The sequence below is a fragment of the Canis lupus genome, chromosome 8 (genome assembly GCF_048164855.1).
Source record: "Canis lupus baileyi chromosome 8, mCanLup2.hap1, whole genome shotgun sequence".
In the NCBI taxonomy this organism is placed as follows: Eukaryota; Metazoa; Chordata; class Mammalia; order Carnivora; family Canidae; genus Canis; species Canis lupus.
In genome coordinates this window covers 12,080,705-12,101,974 of record NC_132845.1, presented here as the reverse complement: position 1 = coordinate 12,101,974, position 21,270 = coordinate 12,080,705, and the positions used below count along the sequence as shown (strand labels likewise).

General features: G+C 37.2%; 1 long non-coding RNA gene across 6 annotated transcripts in view; it reads right to left on the bottom strand.

Moving 5' to 3' along the window:
• LOC140637834 (uncharacterized) overlaps positions 1-21,270 on the bottom strand; it is a 325,342-nt gene that overhangs the window by 248,517 nt on the left and 55,555 nt on the right. The gene's annotated exons all lie outside the window — the stretch shown is intronic.

The window sequence follows — 21,270 nt, the reverse complement described above, 5'->3', positions numbered from 1 at the left end:
TAATACACACATATACACAAAGATCTGATTGTTTAGAAAACAGCAAATCAAACAAAATACTTGTACGAAGTTGCCGATGTCAATAAACCCCTATGCTGCCGAATTTGGAAATGTATTACAGTTGCTTAACGTATCTCTTTCATGACTGAAATTTTAAAAAGCAATTCATTAAAAACAAAATTTTATTAAGGCAGTTAAGAATACTTTCTTTGTTTCATGCAACTTCATATCTTGAAAGTCCTGTTGATAAAGCGTGAAAAGAGGAAAATTGGTAAAAGTAAGTCATAGTAAAATATTTTTTTAAAACCACTAAGGTACGACTTCACAAAAATGATGTTGACCTGCCAGTTATTCCTTCTTTTCTCTGTGGGTCTGCCTCCATTTTGCATGGGAGATATACATATTGGCATGTATTGAAATAGTCTGAATCAAATTATCATCTAGTTGAGATGGGGATGTAGCAAGGGGATGTCTCCATGACTCAAAATTCCACAGAGAGGAACCGCAGTGTCAAACTTGTGATATGGTGTCAAGATGAAATATGCTTTGAATTTTATTAATAGTAGGGAGCATATTTCACTGCTCATTCAAGTGTCATGCTAGAACTAGGTGAGTGTTGCCAATATAAGTGGATGGAAATCAACACTTTTTTGACACTCCTGCTACCAAGTGCCTATAAAATGTTTATACCTATAATTGTGTCAAATTATGCTAATTGAGTACTGAAAAGACACTATAAGTTGAAGTATTCAAAAAGTATATTTCTCAGAATCTCATGGGGCTCTTCAAGTTAGGCACTTGGGGAACCTTTTTTCCGTCTACCAAGTACCGTCAAAGTACAAAGTCTTTAAAGTGTCATCTTGGTCTTAATTTAATTTTTAATAGTAAGTACCAGGAAAGCAAATTCATTTAAATTCTTGATCATATATGCATTAGATATTAAGAGTTTTATCTTCAACAGTTTGGTTTTTTTTTCAGCCCTATTATACTAATATTACTTAGGGATATTTATTTTATACAAAGTCTGTGTTTATTATAAATGATACTTCAAGCACAGCTCAGGGGTGTTTAACAACCTCAGCCACTAGTAGATGTTAACAATAAATCAGGTGTGATTGTGAATTGGGAAGAAAATTAAATAAGATATTGGCTCCTAGGAGAGATTCTTTTTTTTTTTTTTTTTTCTAACTCCTTCTCTCAGGTCAAAATAAATAGAGATTTTTCTGTATGTCATTAAAGAAGAATACAACTTCAATGACTTCTCAATTTTACGTGAAAATATTCTACTTTCAGGAATATAGATAACAATCCTTGAGTTCCCAAATTCTGACCATATTCTATTAAAATCATTTTTCCACTTTTCTGTTAAACTGTATTTAATCCTTTGTGTCAATGTGCTGAGGAAGATAGTAAAGATATATCTGAACTTTGCCTTAAACTTCTTTAATCTTTTTTTAAGCTCTCATTCATGTAACACAGCTTCAGCAATCTGATTTCAATACCCTATCTCCCAGGGGAAAAATGCTAAGATTTCCAAGTTCAGAGACCAGTGTGAAACTGGTTCTCCTCAACTAAAAGGTATTTAATTCTAACTGCAGATTCTCTATAGTGCCTCCTGGAGGCCTTTCAAGTCTTTTGAATTCCAATGATAGTAAAGAGGTCTTTTGTACTGGCTAAAGGGGTCCTAGAGCCGAGGGGATTGGTAATGGCATATGGCACAGGTGGTCACAGAGAATTTTTATCTGGCGTGGAAAACATCAACCCTCTTACAAGGCAGCATATGCCGCCAAGAACACATTTACCCAAAACCTTTGTTCCCTTTGCTGGCTACAAGTACAACGTAGCAGCCAATATAAAATGCTGCTGTAATTCCAAGGCCCTTAATGATGTGGGATTCAGCTATGGAGGAAACCAACTGATAGTGCATGTTATGTCACATTCCCTTCACTTTTCTACAACACAAATGGAAGAATAAATCGCTCCAGAAAATGTTTGTTTGCAGGCCTGAGAGTCTATTCCTAGCTCTTGTCTCTTCTCATCCAATTCTAAGAGCACTCTCTAGTGTGAAGTAGTTCTGAACTATTTTGCCTGTAAACAAGAAACCCCACTGTTTTTGACCATTCTTCACTGTTTCCATTCAATGTCCCTTATCTCAGTTAAAATAAAAGTCACTTTATCCCATGCCTCTTTGGTATACTTTTAATATTTGTGCATGAGAAATTATGTATTCCAATAGCAGTGATAGTTCCATGCCTACGGAGATCCGCTGGCAGATGGAGAGCAAGTCAGTGCTCTCTAGGCCTGAACTGACAATTAAAACCTCTAGCCCAGATTGGTGGTGATTACTGTCCACCAGTTATCCAAAGGCTTTATGACCCAGCTGATAGTGACAGTCCATGCTATGGCAACAAAACCAAATCACAGTGCATACTTGATAAAAGCCTTTCATTTATATGAACAGCTTTAGCAATTAGTTTCTTGGTAACAGAGAGAGCAAGAGATTGCATTCTACTAGTGTCATATGACAAAAATGGTGGAATTATTTTTTTTAAACCTTAGCTCTCCAGAGCAAATATAAAAATTATCATTATAATGCATAACATGGTGAATTGCAGTACTGATGCAGCCTGCTAGAAGCTAAGTTAAAAGAATAACATGCTATATTAGAAAAACCATAATCAGTACCCTTAATATTCTAACCTTTCCTGGAAAGATTCTAGACAGTGGAAGAAACCATGGGATTTTTATTCCTACAAATACCACAGCTAGAAGATAGTCTTTATAGGGAAGAAACAACTATCTTAGCCAAACTAGATCTTTCAGCACTATGAATCTTTTGCCTTTTGGAATCTGTAGTCTCTTCCAAAAAAGGATTTTTGTTGTTCACTGCACCTCAAGTCACTGGCAGTTTTAAATGATCAACTTATTTAATAGGCATTTTGAGACTTTCTTATCTTTCTCAGATTGTAAAGACCAGGCAGCAAAACGGAAAGCAAAACATAACTGAAATAATTGTAGTTATTTCAGCAGATGGAAAATTTGGACTGCTAACTCAACTTTCTAGAGTATTAATCTCTACAACAATCCAGAAAATACAGAAATGATTAATTTTTTTTTCTCAAATTCATCCACCTTTAGCCACTGGGAACTCCTGTGTGTCCCAACATCTTTTTTGTTTGTTTGTTTTCTGTTTTGTTTTGTTGCTTTTAGCATTTCCGTGCTTTCTGGTATGGCTGCAGAGATTAAATCCTGCATCAGAGCCCTGGAAACAAAGTAGAGATAAAACCTCTATAGCCTGGATTACTGAGTGACTACAATAGGCAGAGCTCACTGTTGCCCTGCACTGGGAGAGAAATAAACTTTGATATATTTAGCCAATGAGAATTTGATATTGTTTGTTACTACAGCATAACTTGAGCATCCCAGCAGATCCACATCCTAGCAGATACACATATCTATATGCTAGCAGATACACATGATCTATTATGTAACAACACAGCAACTCTCCAAAAGTCACAGCAGAAAGTTAATTCCTTACGAGATGTGTATTCATCACAATGTATTTATAATATGGGAATAAATCAAGCATTTTAGGCAGATTTAGAGTAGAAATAAGATTGAGTCTTTTAGATAGATTGGCTTACTGCCAATTTAGAACTTTTAAAGCTTTTTAGTGATTGTATCACATTGTAACTATGGAGATTTATCTTTGGTTATGAATATGAAAACTGTTCCTATTGTAGTTCATACAAGATTTTTCAGGTAGACTAGGGTTAAAATCACTGTGTCTGGAGATAATTTGGGAGCTTGCTCTCTTTTCAAACCACTCTTAAAATTGTTCTTTTTCCCTTAATGAGAAAGGACAAGTAAAGTGGTGAATATTTTTTAAGGGAAAATAAATGTTTCGCAAAAAAAGAAAAATCTTGAAAACATATCCAGCAATAAAGCATCCGGAAGATTTATTTTTTATAATGTAATTTTAAGAGGAAAAACAATCTTTTATGATCCTTATAAACAGGTTAGTTAGATATTCCTTCCACACTGATGTACATTAAAAAACATAAAAATTGTTGTAGAGAAATAGACTAATGATCCTCTTTAGGAGGTATAAAACCACCATAATGCACTTGATAGTGCAGTACTCTGGGGTATCAAGAAAGGATAATTTCTTCATTTCCCCCTCTCAGAGCTCAGTTATGCAGGAAGCATTAGGATTTTAAAACTTCAGGGCCCTTATCCGGACGCCAGTGACGGCCATATGTTTCTACCTTCAATGACGTCCTCTGGCACCATGTTTCAAAATCAAAATGTGTTTTATTTAAAATACATTTGCCAATTCAGAGGCATTAACACACTTAGCTTTCTTTACTAAGCACACAGACATCACCGGGCCTGGGGAGTTTAATAATTGTCATGAGAACAGCACTGTCTTAAAAATAGAATACGGGGTCCACCATATTCCTTTCTAAAAGGCCATTCTTAAACACTTAATTGTGTATTAAATAGTCTATCTTAAAGAACAAACCAAAAGGTAATTCAGCAAAAGACAGGTTTTCCTCAAAAGTATATTTTAAAAATATTTTATATTGTGTGTATATATGTATGTGTGTATATATAACATTCTATATGAATATTACTGTTTAGTTCAATAAACTTGACTTCACGAGTCTTGCAAAGTATTTTGCCTGCCTCTAGAACAGTAGATTCCTTACCTAATATTTATTTCAAATAGTGGTAGAGGGACTCCTGGGTGGCTCAGCGGCTGAGCGTCTGCCTTCAGCCCAGGGCGTGATCTTAGAGACCCGGGATCAAGTCCCACATCAGGCTCCCTGAAGGGAGCCTGCTTCTTCCTCTGCCTGTGTCTCTGCCTCTCTCTCTCTCTGTCTGTGTCTTTCATGAATAAATAAAGAAAATCTTTAAAAACAAAAGGAATACTTTCTCTTTTAAAAAAAAAATAGTGGTAGAAACAGAAAATGCTTGCTTATCCCACATAACAGTTTCATTGTATCATCATGGCTGACACTGCATAAGGACTGGAGATGGAAGACAAAATTTTCCCAAAAGAAGGGAGACTTTCAATGGGGGCTAGATACAAATAAATAAATAAATAAATAATGTCTTATAAAGATATGACTTTTTACCACAGCTGCACAGAACCATACAGAATACAAATAAAATTTTTTGATAGGATCATAAAAAGAAGTTAATTGTGTTTGGGTATTAGGATTATAGGAATATAGGATTTAATGCTCTAAAATAATCACTAATAAAATACTCTAAGGCAAAAGATAAGTTGATCAGCCAGGTTCAATGAACTAAAATGTTGGAAATGTAGCCAGAATATTCAAAAGCTTAAGCATTTCCAAATAAAATTTATTTTCCTGGCACCTTAAACTCTTTAAAATAACCAAAATGTATTTTTTCCCACCAAAATCCATTTAAAATCAAATGTGTAACGCCCAGAAATCCTACTGAGCTCATCTCTTCTTTTGAAAACTATCAGGTGTACCTTAAATAGTTGGGGTCTTGATGCTATGGTTGGTTTATAAACTGCAACAACACATTTCCCCTTTTTACTTACAGGAAGAACATTTTCCACAATGACTCACTGATGTTTCTCCCTCTAATCATCATTTCTGCAGCATTTAGGTACAGGATCCATGGCGCCCTCTCCTCAGATGTCAACAGAATGACAATGAGCCAGTAGCATGAGCTGAAGGAGTCACAGGCAGAGGCATATACAAGAGGACTTCCAGGCATCAGAGAAAGCTACCATACAAATGTGGCTTATCAAAAATACAGGACTACCCTGAGAAGGAATTATAAACTAGGGAATATCATGCCTATAGATGCCAGATACTCCGCCTCTGGGATTTTAATAAAGTAGACCAAAATATCTCTGTTAGTCCTTGAGATCAATGTAGAATAAGGAAGCAAATATCTTGCCATTCATTGTCCCTTTAATGGTTAATGTTACCTGGACCCTAGCAAACATTCTAATGTTTAAAGGGGGGGAAAAAAAGGAGCTCCCTGGACAATGTCCTAGAATGGAGGTCATATAAACATTTTAAAATAAACTTTAGACGTTGTAATGATTAATTCTATGTGTCAACTTGACTAGGCAATGAGCGTCCAGATATCTGGTCAAACATGTGTGTCTGTCTCTGGTGTTTTGAATGAGATTAATTAACATCTGGATCAACCAACTGGCCCTCAGAATGTGTGTGGGCCTTGTTCAATCAGTTGAAGGCCTGAATAGAACAAAAAGGCGATCCTCCCCTGAGTAACAAAATTCTCCCTGCCTAATGGCCTCTAAACTAGAACACTGGCTTTTTTGACTTTGCACTCAAACTGAAACATCAGCATTTCCTCCGTCTGAAGTCTACCACCCGCTGGACGGGAAATACAACCTCCACTATCATGGTTCTCAGGCCTTTGGACACAGACTGAAACTATATAATTGGCTTTCCTGGATCTCCAGCTTGCCAACTCACCCTGCAGATCTTAGAACTTGTCAGCCTCCATAATCACATGAGCCAGTTCCTTACAATAAATCTCTTTCTTTTTCTTTCTCTCTGTGTGTGTGTGTATGTATGCATATAAACAAAACTAATAAGATATAACTAATAAGATTTATTTTTCTGGAGAAATCTGATTAATACAGTCACCTTTGCATAGGAGAAGGGTTTGGCTCTCTTAATTTTAGAGCTCTGTTGAACAGTGTCTCCATGTATAGTGAACATAATCTTGTTTGACTGAGTTGGCTAGTCAATTTAGAAAAACATAATCATTGGGGATTCCTGGGTGGCTCAGTGGTTTAGCGCCTGTCTTTGGCCCAGGGTGTGATCTTGGAGTTCCAGGATCAAGTTCCACATCAGGCTCCCTGCATGGAGCCTGCTTCTCCCTCTGCCTGTGTCTCTGCCTTTCTCTCTGTGTCTCTCACGAATAAATAAATAAAATCTTAAAAAAAAAAAAAAAGAAAAACATAATCATCAACCACTTTATTTTGTTGAATGGAGTAGCCAGTTTAAAGATCAAACAAGTTGTACATGTGCATGTGAAAAGCAAAGGGATTAATCTAAATTATGCATAAACAATGTCTCAACTTCAATATAAAAAAAGGTCACTTTTCAAAAGTTTCATTTAAGAAGGTCTAAAGATTAAACACGCACAGACACTGGGGAATAAGCTGCAGTTGGGAAAATTGCAAGAGAACTTTGTAGTCCTAGTTTTTGGAAATTGAGACAATTTCCAATAGTTAGAGTACATGTCAGAAATATTATGCCCTGAGTAAAGGGACCACGAATGAAAGGCAGTCTTTAGATATCTAAAGCTCCCTATACAGTTGATCTGCAAAATATCAGAGGCAGGAATGATCCAATACATAATCTGTTAGCTGCTTTCAGAAGGATCTTTGTTCAGTGGTGGGATAGTTTTCACCAATTGCTGGCCCCTGAGGATGTCAATAGTGCCAGGTAGACATTGAAGACATAGCCCAACAAAAACAGGAAAAGCTGAGAGAGGAAGTCATGATGTTTCAGTGCTCTAAGCCAAAAGGAAGAAAATTTTGCTCATCCTGATAAATATAACTTTAGTTGCAATAACTGCATGATCCTATGGTTATAACCTCCTTTGCAAGCTTTTCTGAGTTTCCATAACAACTTGATGCAAATTTTTAATGTGGTTGTAACTTTCACTAAATTTAAGAGCTCTCAGAATTTTTTTTCTTCCTGTGGCCTAACAATAATCAATTGCAATAACATTAATTTCACAATTAACCTCCTTTAGTAATTCAGTTCCAGATCTAGATGAGCTCCAAGGTGACCTATGTAATTTGATAAGGAAAACATGACTGTTGAAGACTTACAACCCCTGAGAGGGAAGTTCAGTGTTTCTATTTCTCTTATATGCATCTTGTCACTTAAAATATTAACAAAGGGGGATCCCTGGGTGGCTCAGCAGTTTGTCACCTGCCTTTGGCCCAGGGCGTGATCTTGGAGTCCCGGGATCAAGTCCCACATTGGGGTCCCTGCATGGAGCCTGCTTCTCCCTCTGCCTGTGTCTCTGCCTCTCTCTCTGTGTCTCTCATGAATAATTAAATAAAATCTTTAAAAAGTATATTAACAAAGTTTTTTTATTTTTATTTTCTCAATTTATAGTTTGTTTGATATATCCATGGCTATCTTTACTTTTTGGTTCTGATTTGGCATTCCAAGACTTCAAAGGTTTAATAGAAAAGCAGATAATAGAAATAGATGATGGATAATAGAAAAGCAGAGAGGGAACTGAGCTAGAGGGAAACTTTGCCATCCTATTTGTTGTCTTTGCTCTAAATATTAGATCAAAATTTTTTAAAGTGAGGAGTAATCAAGGATGAAGATCAATTACATAAGCCTTCCACATCTGAAAAATAGAATAAAACCCATCATATACCCATTATATATATATGTATATATGTATGTATATATTTATAGCATGTAAAATACGAAGCACAAGCACTTAGCATGTTACAAGCCCTCAAAAAAACAGTAGAAAGAGGACACTGTCCCCTGCTACTGTTTTGATTACTCATATTGTTAGTCTCCTACTAACAATGTTAGTCTCACTCAGTCCCCCAGTAAATGTGTAAGACTTCCACATTCCATTTTCTGGAACCTGTGAATATGTTATGCTACAAGGTTAAAGTTGCAGACCCAAACAAGGTCATGGACCATATTGGTTTACAATCCCCAACCTCTTGGTATAATACAGTGGGAGAAATAGACATGTACCAAAAAAAAAAAAAAAAAAAAAAAACCAAACCACAAATTCATGAAATAAAAGTGATTTCAGGAATATAGCTCAAATCACTCCAAATTTCACTAAACTGCCTGGCCCAGAAATAAATGCCAATATTTGCCACTGACCAGGTTCACAGATTCCTTGCCTCCAAGTACAAGCCACAAGCTTATATTGTTCCCATCCTCTGTGATTACAGTTCTTGTTGTAAGGCCACAGCACCAAGGATGATTTTACATCAATTAGTTGAGCTTCTTCAATATTACCTGAATTGCAAAATGCAGATTGTGAAAAAAAAAAAAAAGTTAGGATTACTTAAACACAAAACTTAGAGAGAAGGAAAACTTCCTTTTTTCCTCCTTGAAATACACATACAAACACAAACCTCCTGGCAAACTGTTTAAAATTTTGAATACTGAAATTACTATATCAGGAAAAATAGTGACTTTACAGTAGAGAAACCAAGGATATAATACCTTAACCAAGTGTTCGTGATCAATATCACCAATAACAAGACTAAGCCACACGATATACCCTGCATATGACACACGTCATGTCTGTAGTATTTTGCACAAAATGTATAGCCTTAATCTAATGTTGGAAAAACCAAATTCAAAGTGGACAAATCAAATTCAAAAGACATTCGACAAAATATTGTACAGTACTCTAAACAATGTCAAGGTCGTGAAAGACAAGGAAAGACTGAAGATCTGTCACAGACTCAAGTAAACTAAGAGGAAATCGTAACTAAATGCAATGTTAAGTACCCTGGATTGGATCCTGGAACAGGAAAAAAAGAAAAAAAACAAACACTAAAGGAAAAACAGATGACACTTGAACAATTCTGAATTTGAAAAAAAAAAATTAAATAAACTGTAATTCATTTAGTAGCATGACAGCAGTTTTAACAACTGTGCCATAGATAAGTATGTTTTAATATTAGGGGAGGTAAAGGGTATATGTGAACTTTCTGTAAGGTTTTTGCAAATACGTGTAAGTCTGAAATTGTTTCAAAATAAATGATTAAAAATAAAAAATAATCTCTCATATTAGGAATTAGGCACTCCCAGGTAGACTCAGTGCAAAGCAGTTCTCACTTACAGTGCCAAATTCATGTTTGAGCACCTCAAAAGCTTCTCTCCAAAGTGGCCAATTAAGGACAAGTGGGAAGCTGAGTCACAAGACTGGCAAAATGTTTTGATGGAGTGGACCCGGGAAAGCTGGGAACTGAATTGTGAGACAGGCCTGCTAATTTCACTCAGACCACCTGCCTGGTTCGGATACAAGCCAGTGACCTAAACATGATGGGCCATTACCAGCCCTCTGCTGGCATTCTGAAATGACTACATAGGAGACAAATTTGGGAACAATGAGATTTGCAAATGGCATGAGAACAATAGAGGAGTAATGACTTTTCATGAGCATTCTGAAGCACCTCACACACACACACATACATAAAGTCACCAGGAGCTATGCTGCATGAATTAGCAGGAACTATTCACCCAAAATGAAACTTTTCACCAATAAGTTGTGACATGCAATGCAATGAATTATCAAAAAGAAAAATCTCTAAATGGAACTTTTCATCACATTTCTTGAGGCAACAGAATAAAAATTTTTAATACAATTATTTCTTAGTTTGCTCCTTTTCTGTCAAGCATGCAACTGCTTTTCCTTTCTTCTGAAGCAGTTCATATTATGATGAGTGAAAGGAGAGAAATAAAAAGAGCTATGATCATGTCAACCACAACTGAACAAATACATTTATTAAAAAGAACTCCCACCAGAAATCTTAGAAGCCTCACAAAGTCTTTCTTTTTCATACACTAACTCTATTATGAACTGAAACGTCCCTTTCTTTTATTTTAAATTATTGTCATCGTCCCCTGAGCATGTACCAACCAGTGATTTATGCTGTGTCAGATGATAATACACTAGTAAATTTGGTGTTTTAATGGCTGTAATAGCTCTAATAAAGAAATTAAATCAGATGTCATATGCAGAATGTACATTTTTTGCCGTTAACAATAAACTGAATTATAGCAGGCTAAATACTATAAAGGAACACATGTATCCATTTGCAATTGAAAGCCTGTGTTGAAACTACTCTAAGATAAGCAGAAGAGGCTCTGGAGAAGGCAGATGAGCAAGGAAGGTACTGGGGTTTTTTTTGAAGAACATGGTCAATTTTCCCAATTCTTTCAACTCCATCCTTTATGATTCACTCTAAATTTTATCCTGAAGAGCATCATGCTGTACCCTTTCCCTCCTCTTTCGGCCCAACCGAAATCCTAGAACCCAGGCCCGTAATTTTAATATGCATATAATTTCACACAGTTGATGAATATAACACACCACGAGTAAACAGCAGGGAGGGGCTAAATGGAAAACCCATTTGTTAGTTTTCCCTCTTGGAGGTTGTTATTTTTTAAATTACTGATATTGGACACTGTAGGAGTGCCCTCTTTCATACACACTGAAGCACTCCACTGGCCCCAGGAGTCACTAAGACTAGTGGATTTTAATAGTTATAGATCTTAAATGGAGGGTTAGAAATTGTTTCTTTTCATTACAATTACAACAAGGAATTAACCCCAAGGGTATCCACTTAATTTCATAATATATAGACTGGAACGCTAATGTGGCTCTTCTACAGTGTAATAAAGAGGCAACTGGCCCTTCTCTCCCCGGGGTGGGTTTCTATAAAATGTATCACCAAAAAAATGTAAAACGAAGAAGATCTGAAGTTAACAAGCTCCCTAATGACACCAGCTCCAGTGCCCGGCATGAGTGGGCCCTCACAGGCATTGAGTGCTGCTTTCTTTTTTTTTTTCAGTGGGAGCTCAGTCCCAGCCCTTTTCTTTGATTCGCTTCACTGACACAAGGAAAATGGAAAATGAGAGAAGGAAGGATAATTTACAATTAAGCACGGGAAGTCACAAGGACGGAGGAGAGACTTGGAGCAGACCCTGAATCACCAGGTTTGGGAGATGGGACCCGCAGTGCAAGCTGGCCAATTGCAATTAAGCCTATTTAACTCTTTGCACTCTGTGGTGACCTTGGCTCCATTTTATGGGAACTCCTTCCCTCCTTGCTGGAACCTTAAGCAACACCAAGGGTTAGGATTTTCCATCTTCAGGCTCCAAGTGTCTGAAGCCACTTCCTGGCAGAGATTTGAAATCTTGGATCCCTGCTGATTAGCTCTCCCGGTTGAAGGCATTTTTATTTCCCAAAGCTTTTTTATGATGTTTGACTGTCTCTCTGGGACGAATGAGAGGAAGGACAAAAATAGAGCTTTAAACAGAAGTGGGACAGGGACAGTGGGAGAGGCAAATGGCAGTTTGATAAAAGCACAACCTGGAAAGAAGAATATTCTTCTTTTATATTATGCATTTCCAACATGTATTGTAACATTTGGCCCACTACAGGCTTCCAGCCAGCCGTAGCCTGAGACTTCACTTCTTCCTTTCCCACTGAAAGTGTCGGCTCTGTAGAAATCTGCAAATTTGCCAGTCAACTGGGGAAAAACTGATGATCCAGAGAGAAGAAATTACACATCACTCATTTGTTCACATCTATCATGCAGATCACATTTCCAGAGACAGATAAGATTGTATAGGAAAGCCACAAAAGAACTCTGGCTTCAATGAAAAGCACCCCTTTACAAATCAAAATTCCCAGCTTCCCTCCTGAGATATAGGAAGCAGCGGGTTGAAGCAGATGTCAAGAGGCTGCCAGGAGAGCACCAGAGATGAAAAGTCACTAAAGAGGACTGAGGGAGATATTTATCACAAGAGAAAGTTGAGAGTTCTCGTTGCTGGCTCAGAGCTCCAGGAACCATTTCCAAGAGAATTCAGTATTGTTTGCACACCCACGAGACACAGAAAAAAGGGAGAGGAAGGCACACTGCCCCCAGAAAACAAACCTAATGAGGATTCCACCAGAAAGCCAATGAGACAGGGTACATGATTTAGCAGCTGGTGATGCTCAGCTTAGCCAAGTGGCCAAAACTCTGTAAATATAAACCACAGACCCAGTAGCAAGGATGACAGCAGTGATGCATATGCTGGTCAATGATCTGTAAACTTTTCTATCCCCACATTTCCTCATTCTCCATTTCATCCCCTTAAAACCGCATGTCCCCATAAGCTAAGCATCCTGAATATATCAACTGTTGACTTATGAGAAGTTGTGTATATCTCAAAATAGCTCCTTAAGTGTTTTTCCCCAGTGACTTTAATTGTGTTTGTTCTGGGCTCATAAACTTGGGGAACTTGAAGCATTTAAAAAACACACACAAGTATGGTAACCAAATGTTTTGGTTTTTCTAAACTCAGTGCACTCTAATTGGTTTTTTCCCTTTAAAAATTATAATTAAAAGAAGCGAGCTCACCTATGTAGAAATTTCTCATTTCTTTATTTACCTTAAATCTTTTCATGCAGGAAACTGTTAATGTTCTTTGTTTTGTTTTGTGTTAAATAGGAATCGGATAGAAAACAATTCTCTAATTAGAATTACACGGGATGTATGCCTTACAAGTTTGATTTTCTGAATTTCCCCCTGACATTTTCAAATTGAATATCATATTCAGTATCAATCTAACCAATATAAAGCAATTTAATTTTTATAATGAACCAAGAGAATATCTGAATTTGGCATATTAGACAGTTTTTGTCTCTGCTGAATTATTTTAGGAGATGTTTTAGTTAAACTGACTTACAATAGCAAATTTCATACCCTTCAAGTAACATAAGGGTATTGCCTCCTGATACATTATCATTATATAGGGCTAAAACTTATTCATATCAAATTACACTTGGTAAAGTGTCTGAATTGCCTACTACTATTTCTGCTTATAATGGTACATGCTTTATAGGTCTTACGAGATGGTAAGCTTTTCAATATCACATACATCACAGTATTTGATTGTTCAGCATCTACAACAATGTTAGTGATTATTTGCATCCAACAAATACTTAAAACAGTATAAATGATATAAATGTTTATACTATAAATAGGATAAACATATCTATTTATCATATATTGCCTCCATCAAATGACACAAGCTATTTCAAAAATGGAATATAAATACACCAAAAACAACAAACCATTTGTTCTTTTCTAGATTCCCAAGATCATACTGGTAGATGGTCAGAGGAGAACAAAAATCTTATCTCTGACAGCTATACTGCATGAAAAATTAGAAACATTCCCCTAATTCTTTAACTCTGGCCCTGGTAGTCTCTTGAAATTTTGCCCAACATGACCAGTGACCTTGGTATACAGTGGTCCAAAACTGCATGCTTTAGTTTCTATCACAAAACTATGTCTTCTTCCATGTTTCCCCTTTTGGTCAAAAGGATAAATCATTTTCTAAGGCTACAGGGATTTTTTTGGACATGTTACACTGAAATATTATTAGGCTTGTGTTTGGACATATCAGGCAACCACCTGGATATAAGAGTTTGGGGCTCCAGCCTGGAGAGATACATTAGGGAGTCACCAACATAGAGATAGAATTTAAATCTGGAAAATTATCTAAATGGTAAATACAGGGGATCCCTGCGTGGCTCAGTAGGTTAGCACCTGCCTTCAGCCCGGGACATGATCCTGGAGTCCCGGGATCGAGTCCCACATCAGGCTCCCTGTGTGACGCCTGCTTCTCCCTCTGCCTCTCTGTCTCTCATGAATAAATAAATAAAATCTTTAAAATAATAAATAAATAAATGGTAAATATAGATGGAGAAGAAGAAAAATGTGAGAACTGAGCTACAGAGAACTCCAAAAGCTAGAACAGAAAAGAGGAAGCTCTCAAAGGCTGTGGAAAGGAGCGGGTAGGGTGGGGGGCAGATACATGGCTAGTGTAGTATCCTGTATTTCAAGTGAAGCAGGTGTTTCTAGAGGGAGAGCAATGGACTCTGTCAACCACTACTGATAGGTCAGGTTTAGATAATCACAGGCCTTATCAACATTGTGATTATCAGTGAACCAGGTAAGAGTGGCTTCAATGAGTGCTGAGGATGAAAACATTATTGGAGTGGCTCCAAAGACGAAGATGAAAGATTTTAAGACAACTCCAGTAAAAGGGAGTGGATAATTGAGATAGTAACTGGTGAGGGATGCAGAGTCAGAGCATTTAAGATAGAAAAAAAAAACTACAATTTGCCTATGTATCAACGGGAATGAACCATGAGAAAGTGAAAATTTGGTTTTGCAGTAGATCAAAGAAATGATTGCTATCTGATTCCCTTGAGCAATAAAGAGAAGATGGAATCCAGTTGACAAGTGAGGCTGACAAGCAGGGGTGCACACCCACAGCACTAGGGAGGAGGGCAGAGTTCATGAGGTGGATAGATGTGGTGGTGGCAGCACATGAACATATCTCACCTGATGGTTTATGTTTTCTTATCACTTAGGTCTCAGAGCAGCTGCCACCACTCAAAGAACCTTCCTTGACCACTGAATTTAAGGAGTTCTCCCTTTCATAGGGTCCCATACAAACCTATTTTACTATCTTTACAGAACTTACAGCTTTTTTTGAAATTGGTGTGTAATTTGCTTTCTTGATAATGTATACATTTCCCAACTAAGAGCACAGACCTTACTACTCTTTACTGCTCAATTCCTATAACTGAAAAGCAAAAGAATACAAATAGAAGCTTAATATATAATAGTTGAATGAATAAATCAATGAGAGCTTCAGAAATAAGCACTTCCTAGAGTCCAAATCATTTCAAATGTGGTATTACCAGTTTCAAGTATGTTTTCTAGATTGACTCATATAGGGAGCAAAGTCTGTGGATAGCTGTGCCTGCATTACTTGCTCTATTGAAAATGTACACTCCTGAGTTTTGCAATAGTGAATTCGGTCACTCATAGACACGTTACAGGCTATATACTAGAAACATTATAGAAGAAAAGCAGGTATCTCCAACACAAACGGTTCCAGTAGTCTTGCTGAAGCACTGCCCTTGGCATAGAAAGGAGGATGCAGAGAAGGAAAAGATAAGTCAGGAAAAAAAAAAAAAAAGGGAAAAGCCCAGGAACTCAAAACCATTAAACAGGAGAAAATTATCCTTAAATGTTTGTCTAGCACTTGATATTTGCTTTCCATAATTTTTATTAGTACTGCATGAAATCACTCCAGAGGTCAGTTAGGATGGTTGGACTCATTTTTACAGAGCTGTAAACTGAGACTCTAAGGGCTTAAGTGCTCTGCTCAAAGGAAGTTATCTGCAGCTGCTGAAAAAGAACTCACAAAGATGCTCCCTGCTTTTTTCTTAGCCCACCTAAGCCTACTATACCTCTAAAAGCCACAGAATGAATGGTAGGATGATCATTAACTGCAACAGGTGACCATGATAGATATTTTTTCTGATACTAATTTTACTTATCAGGGCTGACTTGCATTGACCTGAGTAGAGAATATTTATGAACAAGAAATTGTTCATCTGTGAATACCAAGTCCAAATTCCACGAAGAGTGTTTGTACTTTGGCTGAGCTATGCCAAAAAAGCAATTAGACATTACCCAGTGCTCCTGGGTTTGACCTGTTATTTCTACCAGGTAAGCAGAGGGAATCCACGAAGTTATCTATGGCTAGGTACCTTGGAAATTTTCACAGGCTATTTTTCAAGGTTAACTGCTATTGCTGGTCACCTGTAACAAATAGAAAAAGAAGAGGGAGAGAAATGAGGGAACTGAGAAATAGGGACACAGGAAGGAAGGAAGGAAGGAAGGAAGGAAGGAAGGAAGGAAGGAAGGAAGGGAGGGAGGGAGGGAGGGAGGGAGGGAGGGAGGGAGGGAAGAGGAAGAGAGAGAAAGAAAACTTAGTAGAACATAAGGAAGTTTTTATAAGAGAAAAAAGAAAAAATAAGTTGACCTAAGAGTTTACCCTTTTGCTTTAGTTTTCTAATTTTTAGAAGTAGAAGAGGCTTTGTTTTGAGAAGTTGATCATTTTTCTTCCAGAACTGTGTTCCCAAATGAGAAATAACATTCCATTCTCCTCTACGTCTCCGACAAAGGAGAACTTCACACCCTCGTTCCAAACCACATATTAGAATAATAATATTCTGCCTGAAGTGGAGAATGACTCCCACAGTCCGCCTCCTTGTTCACCACACAAAGACTTTCGCAAAAATATAGTACAAAGCGATATTGTTTGATTATGTTCCCCCCAAATGAGGTAAGTGTCATTTAGTTAAGGGGAAACTGGAAGATCAATTTACAAAACCCATAAATGTGTAAGGATAATGGAAATTTGTTTGCTCTTTTGTAGCTTCTTCCTCCCTCCCTCCCTCCCTCCCTTCTGTGATGTTTACTGCCATTCTTGGACTATGTAAAACAATCAGATTGTGGTCTGGTCACTAATAAATGTCATCTTCAAATGGACATAGAGAAGAAGGCAGACACTGTTGAGAAAACATTGTTTGGGGGCTTGATCTCCTCTGTTGCCCTGATTACCTTACCTGCTTTCCTCAACCTTAAAATCTGCTTCATTTCCTACTTCTGGGATTCTATCCTAAGACATCATCCAATTTTTTTAGGAAAAGGTTGTGGATAAAGCTACACCCACTAAGCAAATTAAAAAATAATACTAATAATAAAACTCCCAAATTTGAAGTGTTAAATAAATTCTAATTTATTTTGTTCAAAATAATATGAAGGCATTTGAATATAGTGACAAAAAATTCAGTACATATGGGAAATCTTTGGATATTCAACGTTAAATGAAAAAAAAAAGGACGCAAAATTGCATCTATATGATTAAAGTATATAGAAAGTGGAAAGAGAAAACAGAATTAAATGTTAAAAGGTAAGTTAAGATTATTCTCTTCTGTTTTCTCTATATTCCAAATTTTCTATGAAGTTAAAATAAATTTTAAGCAGATTTTTTAGTTTAAAAGAGATATGTGATATAAAAGGGTGCACACTTATTCCAATTGTTCCTTTTTCTTTTTAGGTATTTCTTGGAATAGATGTTTGTGGGCAAAAAAACATCTTTGGATTAAGCCAAGTTTCTGTTCTCTGAGCCAGTTGATAAGGGCAGGGATTTAGAAGGAGAAAGAGTTATATAATCAGAATTTTATTAAAACTGTCTGGGATTTTATAGATCATCTGTTTGAAAGCCCCCATTTTATAATAGAGAAACCAAGAAGGGAAAAGTTAGAAAATATAAGGGGCAGACATGTGGGTGGATCCAATAGACACGGTGTGGGTATAATGAAATTTTTGTAGTAGTCATTATTTCAGAGAGCTCTGAATATGCCTAACATTAGGTCTAAGTAGTAGACTACTGCTGTCCAACTCACTCTCCCTGGCCCCACTCTTTCCTAGCCACCTCCAGTTCTTTGCATCAAAAAAGTCTATTTCTCTGGAGAGTCTACAGAACAATATTTACAAAACCCAGAGATGGTAGTGAAGATAGTCATGAGAACTGCCTAAGTACTAGAAACAATGTATGATGCTGTGGGACCCCCTCTGTGCTGGGGCTCCCATTCCCGGATTCTGGATGTGAGGGCTGCTGACTGGCCACTCTGAGTCCCTTTCTGTGAATCATCCTTGGGCAAAGCCACCTCATTTAAGTGATACCCCTCCTGGGCTGGCAGTCTGCACCCAAAGACTGGTTCCGTGGGGGTATGAAAACCCAGGCCTCGTGCCAGGATCTGGGACAGCCGTGAGGGTCATTTCATTTCAGAGCTGCCCATAGGATCAGCCAGGGCTCTGCTGCAAAGACATTATGCTCAAATTCTCCCTGTACCCATCCTGCTATCCTTGCTCCCCAGTAAACCTCCTACACAAGTAAATCTCTGTCTCCAAAGTCTGTTTTCCAGGTCACCCTGGAAATGGCATCCTAAGGAATGACTCTGTACCATCACATGAGAAGCCCATTATAAATCTTAGAGTTCATTTTGACTGAAACTGTGTTATTTTCAACTTATTATTGAAGGTGAAACAAAAACAAGCGTCTGGTTTTAGAATTATACACCCTCCCACTCTTCCCAGCAGCAAAATTAGGTAGAGCTGAACGACTGTCTATTGAATTTTATCAATTTAGGCAACTAATCTTGCTTGAATACTGTTACCCTTAAGAAGCCTTTACACTATTTTTTTCTTTATTTCTACTTTATTCTCTGTTGAAGTTATAAGCACACATGATAGGAATATTAATCTGTGGGTAATCTTTATCTTTCCTACTCAAAGTGTGGTCACTGTACCAGCAGCATGGGAATCACCTGCATTGTTAGAAATGCAGAGTCTCAGATGCCATCTCAGACCTACGAACTCAGAATCTGCGGCTGATCAAGATTCTCAGATGCACATTAAAGACCAACAAACACTAAAATGCTCCACTGTTGTCAAACAACCTGCTAATTCAGACTAAGCATTATCTTAGGGAAGACACGCACTGAACTTGGAAGAATTCAGTAGGAGTCCCAATTGTGCTTCCATCTTATGGAGCATCTTAGGCAAGTAAGTCTTCATTTCCTGAGCATCTATTTGCTCACCCTTCAAAGTTCTTAGAACAATTTGTGCCTTAGAGGATTTTTATGAGAATTTACACTTGATTTTATTCAAACAAATTTTTACTGTGCATCTGTAAGGAGCCAGGCATTGTTTTAAAGTCTCCAGTGCTATGAAGAATAACACAGGTTCAAGTCCTGCCACAAACATGCATTGAGCACGGACCATGCACCATGGTGCTAGAATTGTAGCAATAAAATAGACTCTTTTGGAGCCAACAGCTGAAAATCGGACAAATACTGAATGAATTATCATGAAAAAACTGTCAGTATGACAAAAGAGAAATATAGGTGCTATGAGAGCATACAGTAAGGGAATTAACATTGGCTGAGGAGGGCCCTTCACACAGGCCTGATGGGAAAGGTGCACAGGATGGGGCTAAGTTGGGTGAGACTAAGGAAGCATCTCCTGGAAGAAACGTTATTCACTGAGACTTACAAAATAAATAGGATTAATTCTCATTAATTTTGGAGGTTAGAGTAACACAAACAGGGAGAAGAGCATGAACTAATTTAGGGCTTTGCAAAAGAAAAGTGAACATAATCAACAACACATTTTTGAAGATATCTTTGAATTACAGAGATAGATTAGATTGACAGTACAGACTGTAAATAGTCTCTTGCCCCTCATTCCCTCTGCAGCCCGACCAGCCCAGGTGCTTCCCCATGTGGCCCTGCAATGTGTGCACCTGCTCCACGTGGGAACTGTAAGTTACAAGCTATCTTTTCAATAGCAGATCCTGATCCGCTGGCCCCACCATAGGTGAATAAAAATGAAACCTACATTTTAAAACAGTTACTTCATTTAGCTTTTATAACACTCCTATTGGATGCGGTTCATTTTCCCCATTTTTTGAGATGACAAAGGGGGAATGCATCAATCTCAGAGCCCTCTACTTTGCTAAAGCCAATTTAATGCAGTGGGTAGAACATATATTTCTAGTAAAACAGACTGCCTAGGATCCAAATCCCACCCAGGATGAGCTTGGCAGTAAGCAACGAGCAACCTCAAGAATCTCAGTCGCTCTATACGTAAAAGTTTATTACCCATTCTCACTAACATCTGCAAGTCTAGATACTCTTCAGGGAAGTTCACTTCCCAAGTTCTATTTTGTGACTCCCATCATCTCATCGCATGGCTTTCAGGATCACTAAGACAGGCAAAGAGAGGGCAGAAAAGATTCACAACTATCATGACTATCATAGCCTGGAGATGACACATGTCACACCTATACATAGGCCACTGATCAGAACTCATCATGTAAACTAATTACAAGGAGGCTGTAAAATAGAGCTAAGGACATAGATATTTGATATTACTTTCTGTGACCCACAACTTCTACCACTTTGAAGCTTTTCAACCATGGGCAATATCCTTACCTTCCATCAGCAGATTACAATGTCCCAAGTTCAATCGCTGTTGTATTAAAAAAATCAGTTGTAAATCATCCCTTCCATTTTAAACACATGGACATAATCGGAGCTAAATACGTCATTCCCTTTATAGTGACTCAAGAGTTCCAATATATTTTCTTGAGTTCAATGTCCTCTTTATTTACTTATACTTAGAATATAAATTACTAAAATTAGAATCTACATTGTTTTCATGACCACTTTCAACTTTGTGTTTTGCCTTCCTCTATGCCATTACTTGGAATGTGTTCAGTTTTAAATATATATAATATATATTTAATATATGTAATATATATTATAAGATTATAATATTATATAACATATAATTATTATATATATTATAAGAACAGAATCACACAGAAAATAGTCCCAATATTCTAAAAGGTCTAAAGAAAGCTGGAATTTTTTTAGGATGCCACAGAAATTAAATCAATCTATTATTTTCTTTTTTCAACTATTTTATTTCTCTATCAGCTGCTTCTTTTTACTCCATTATGAGTGTCTTTCCCTGTGTTCTAAGAACCCCCATACAAATGATCTAATTGTTCCAATTAA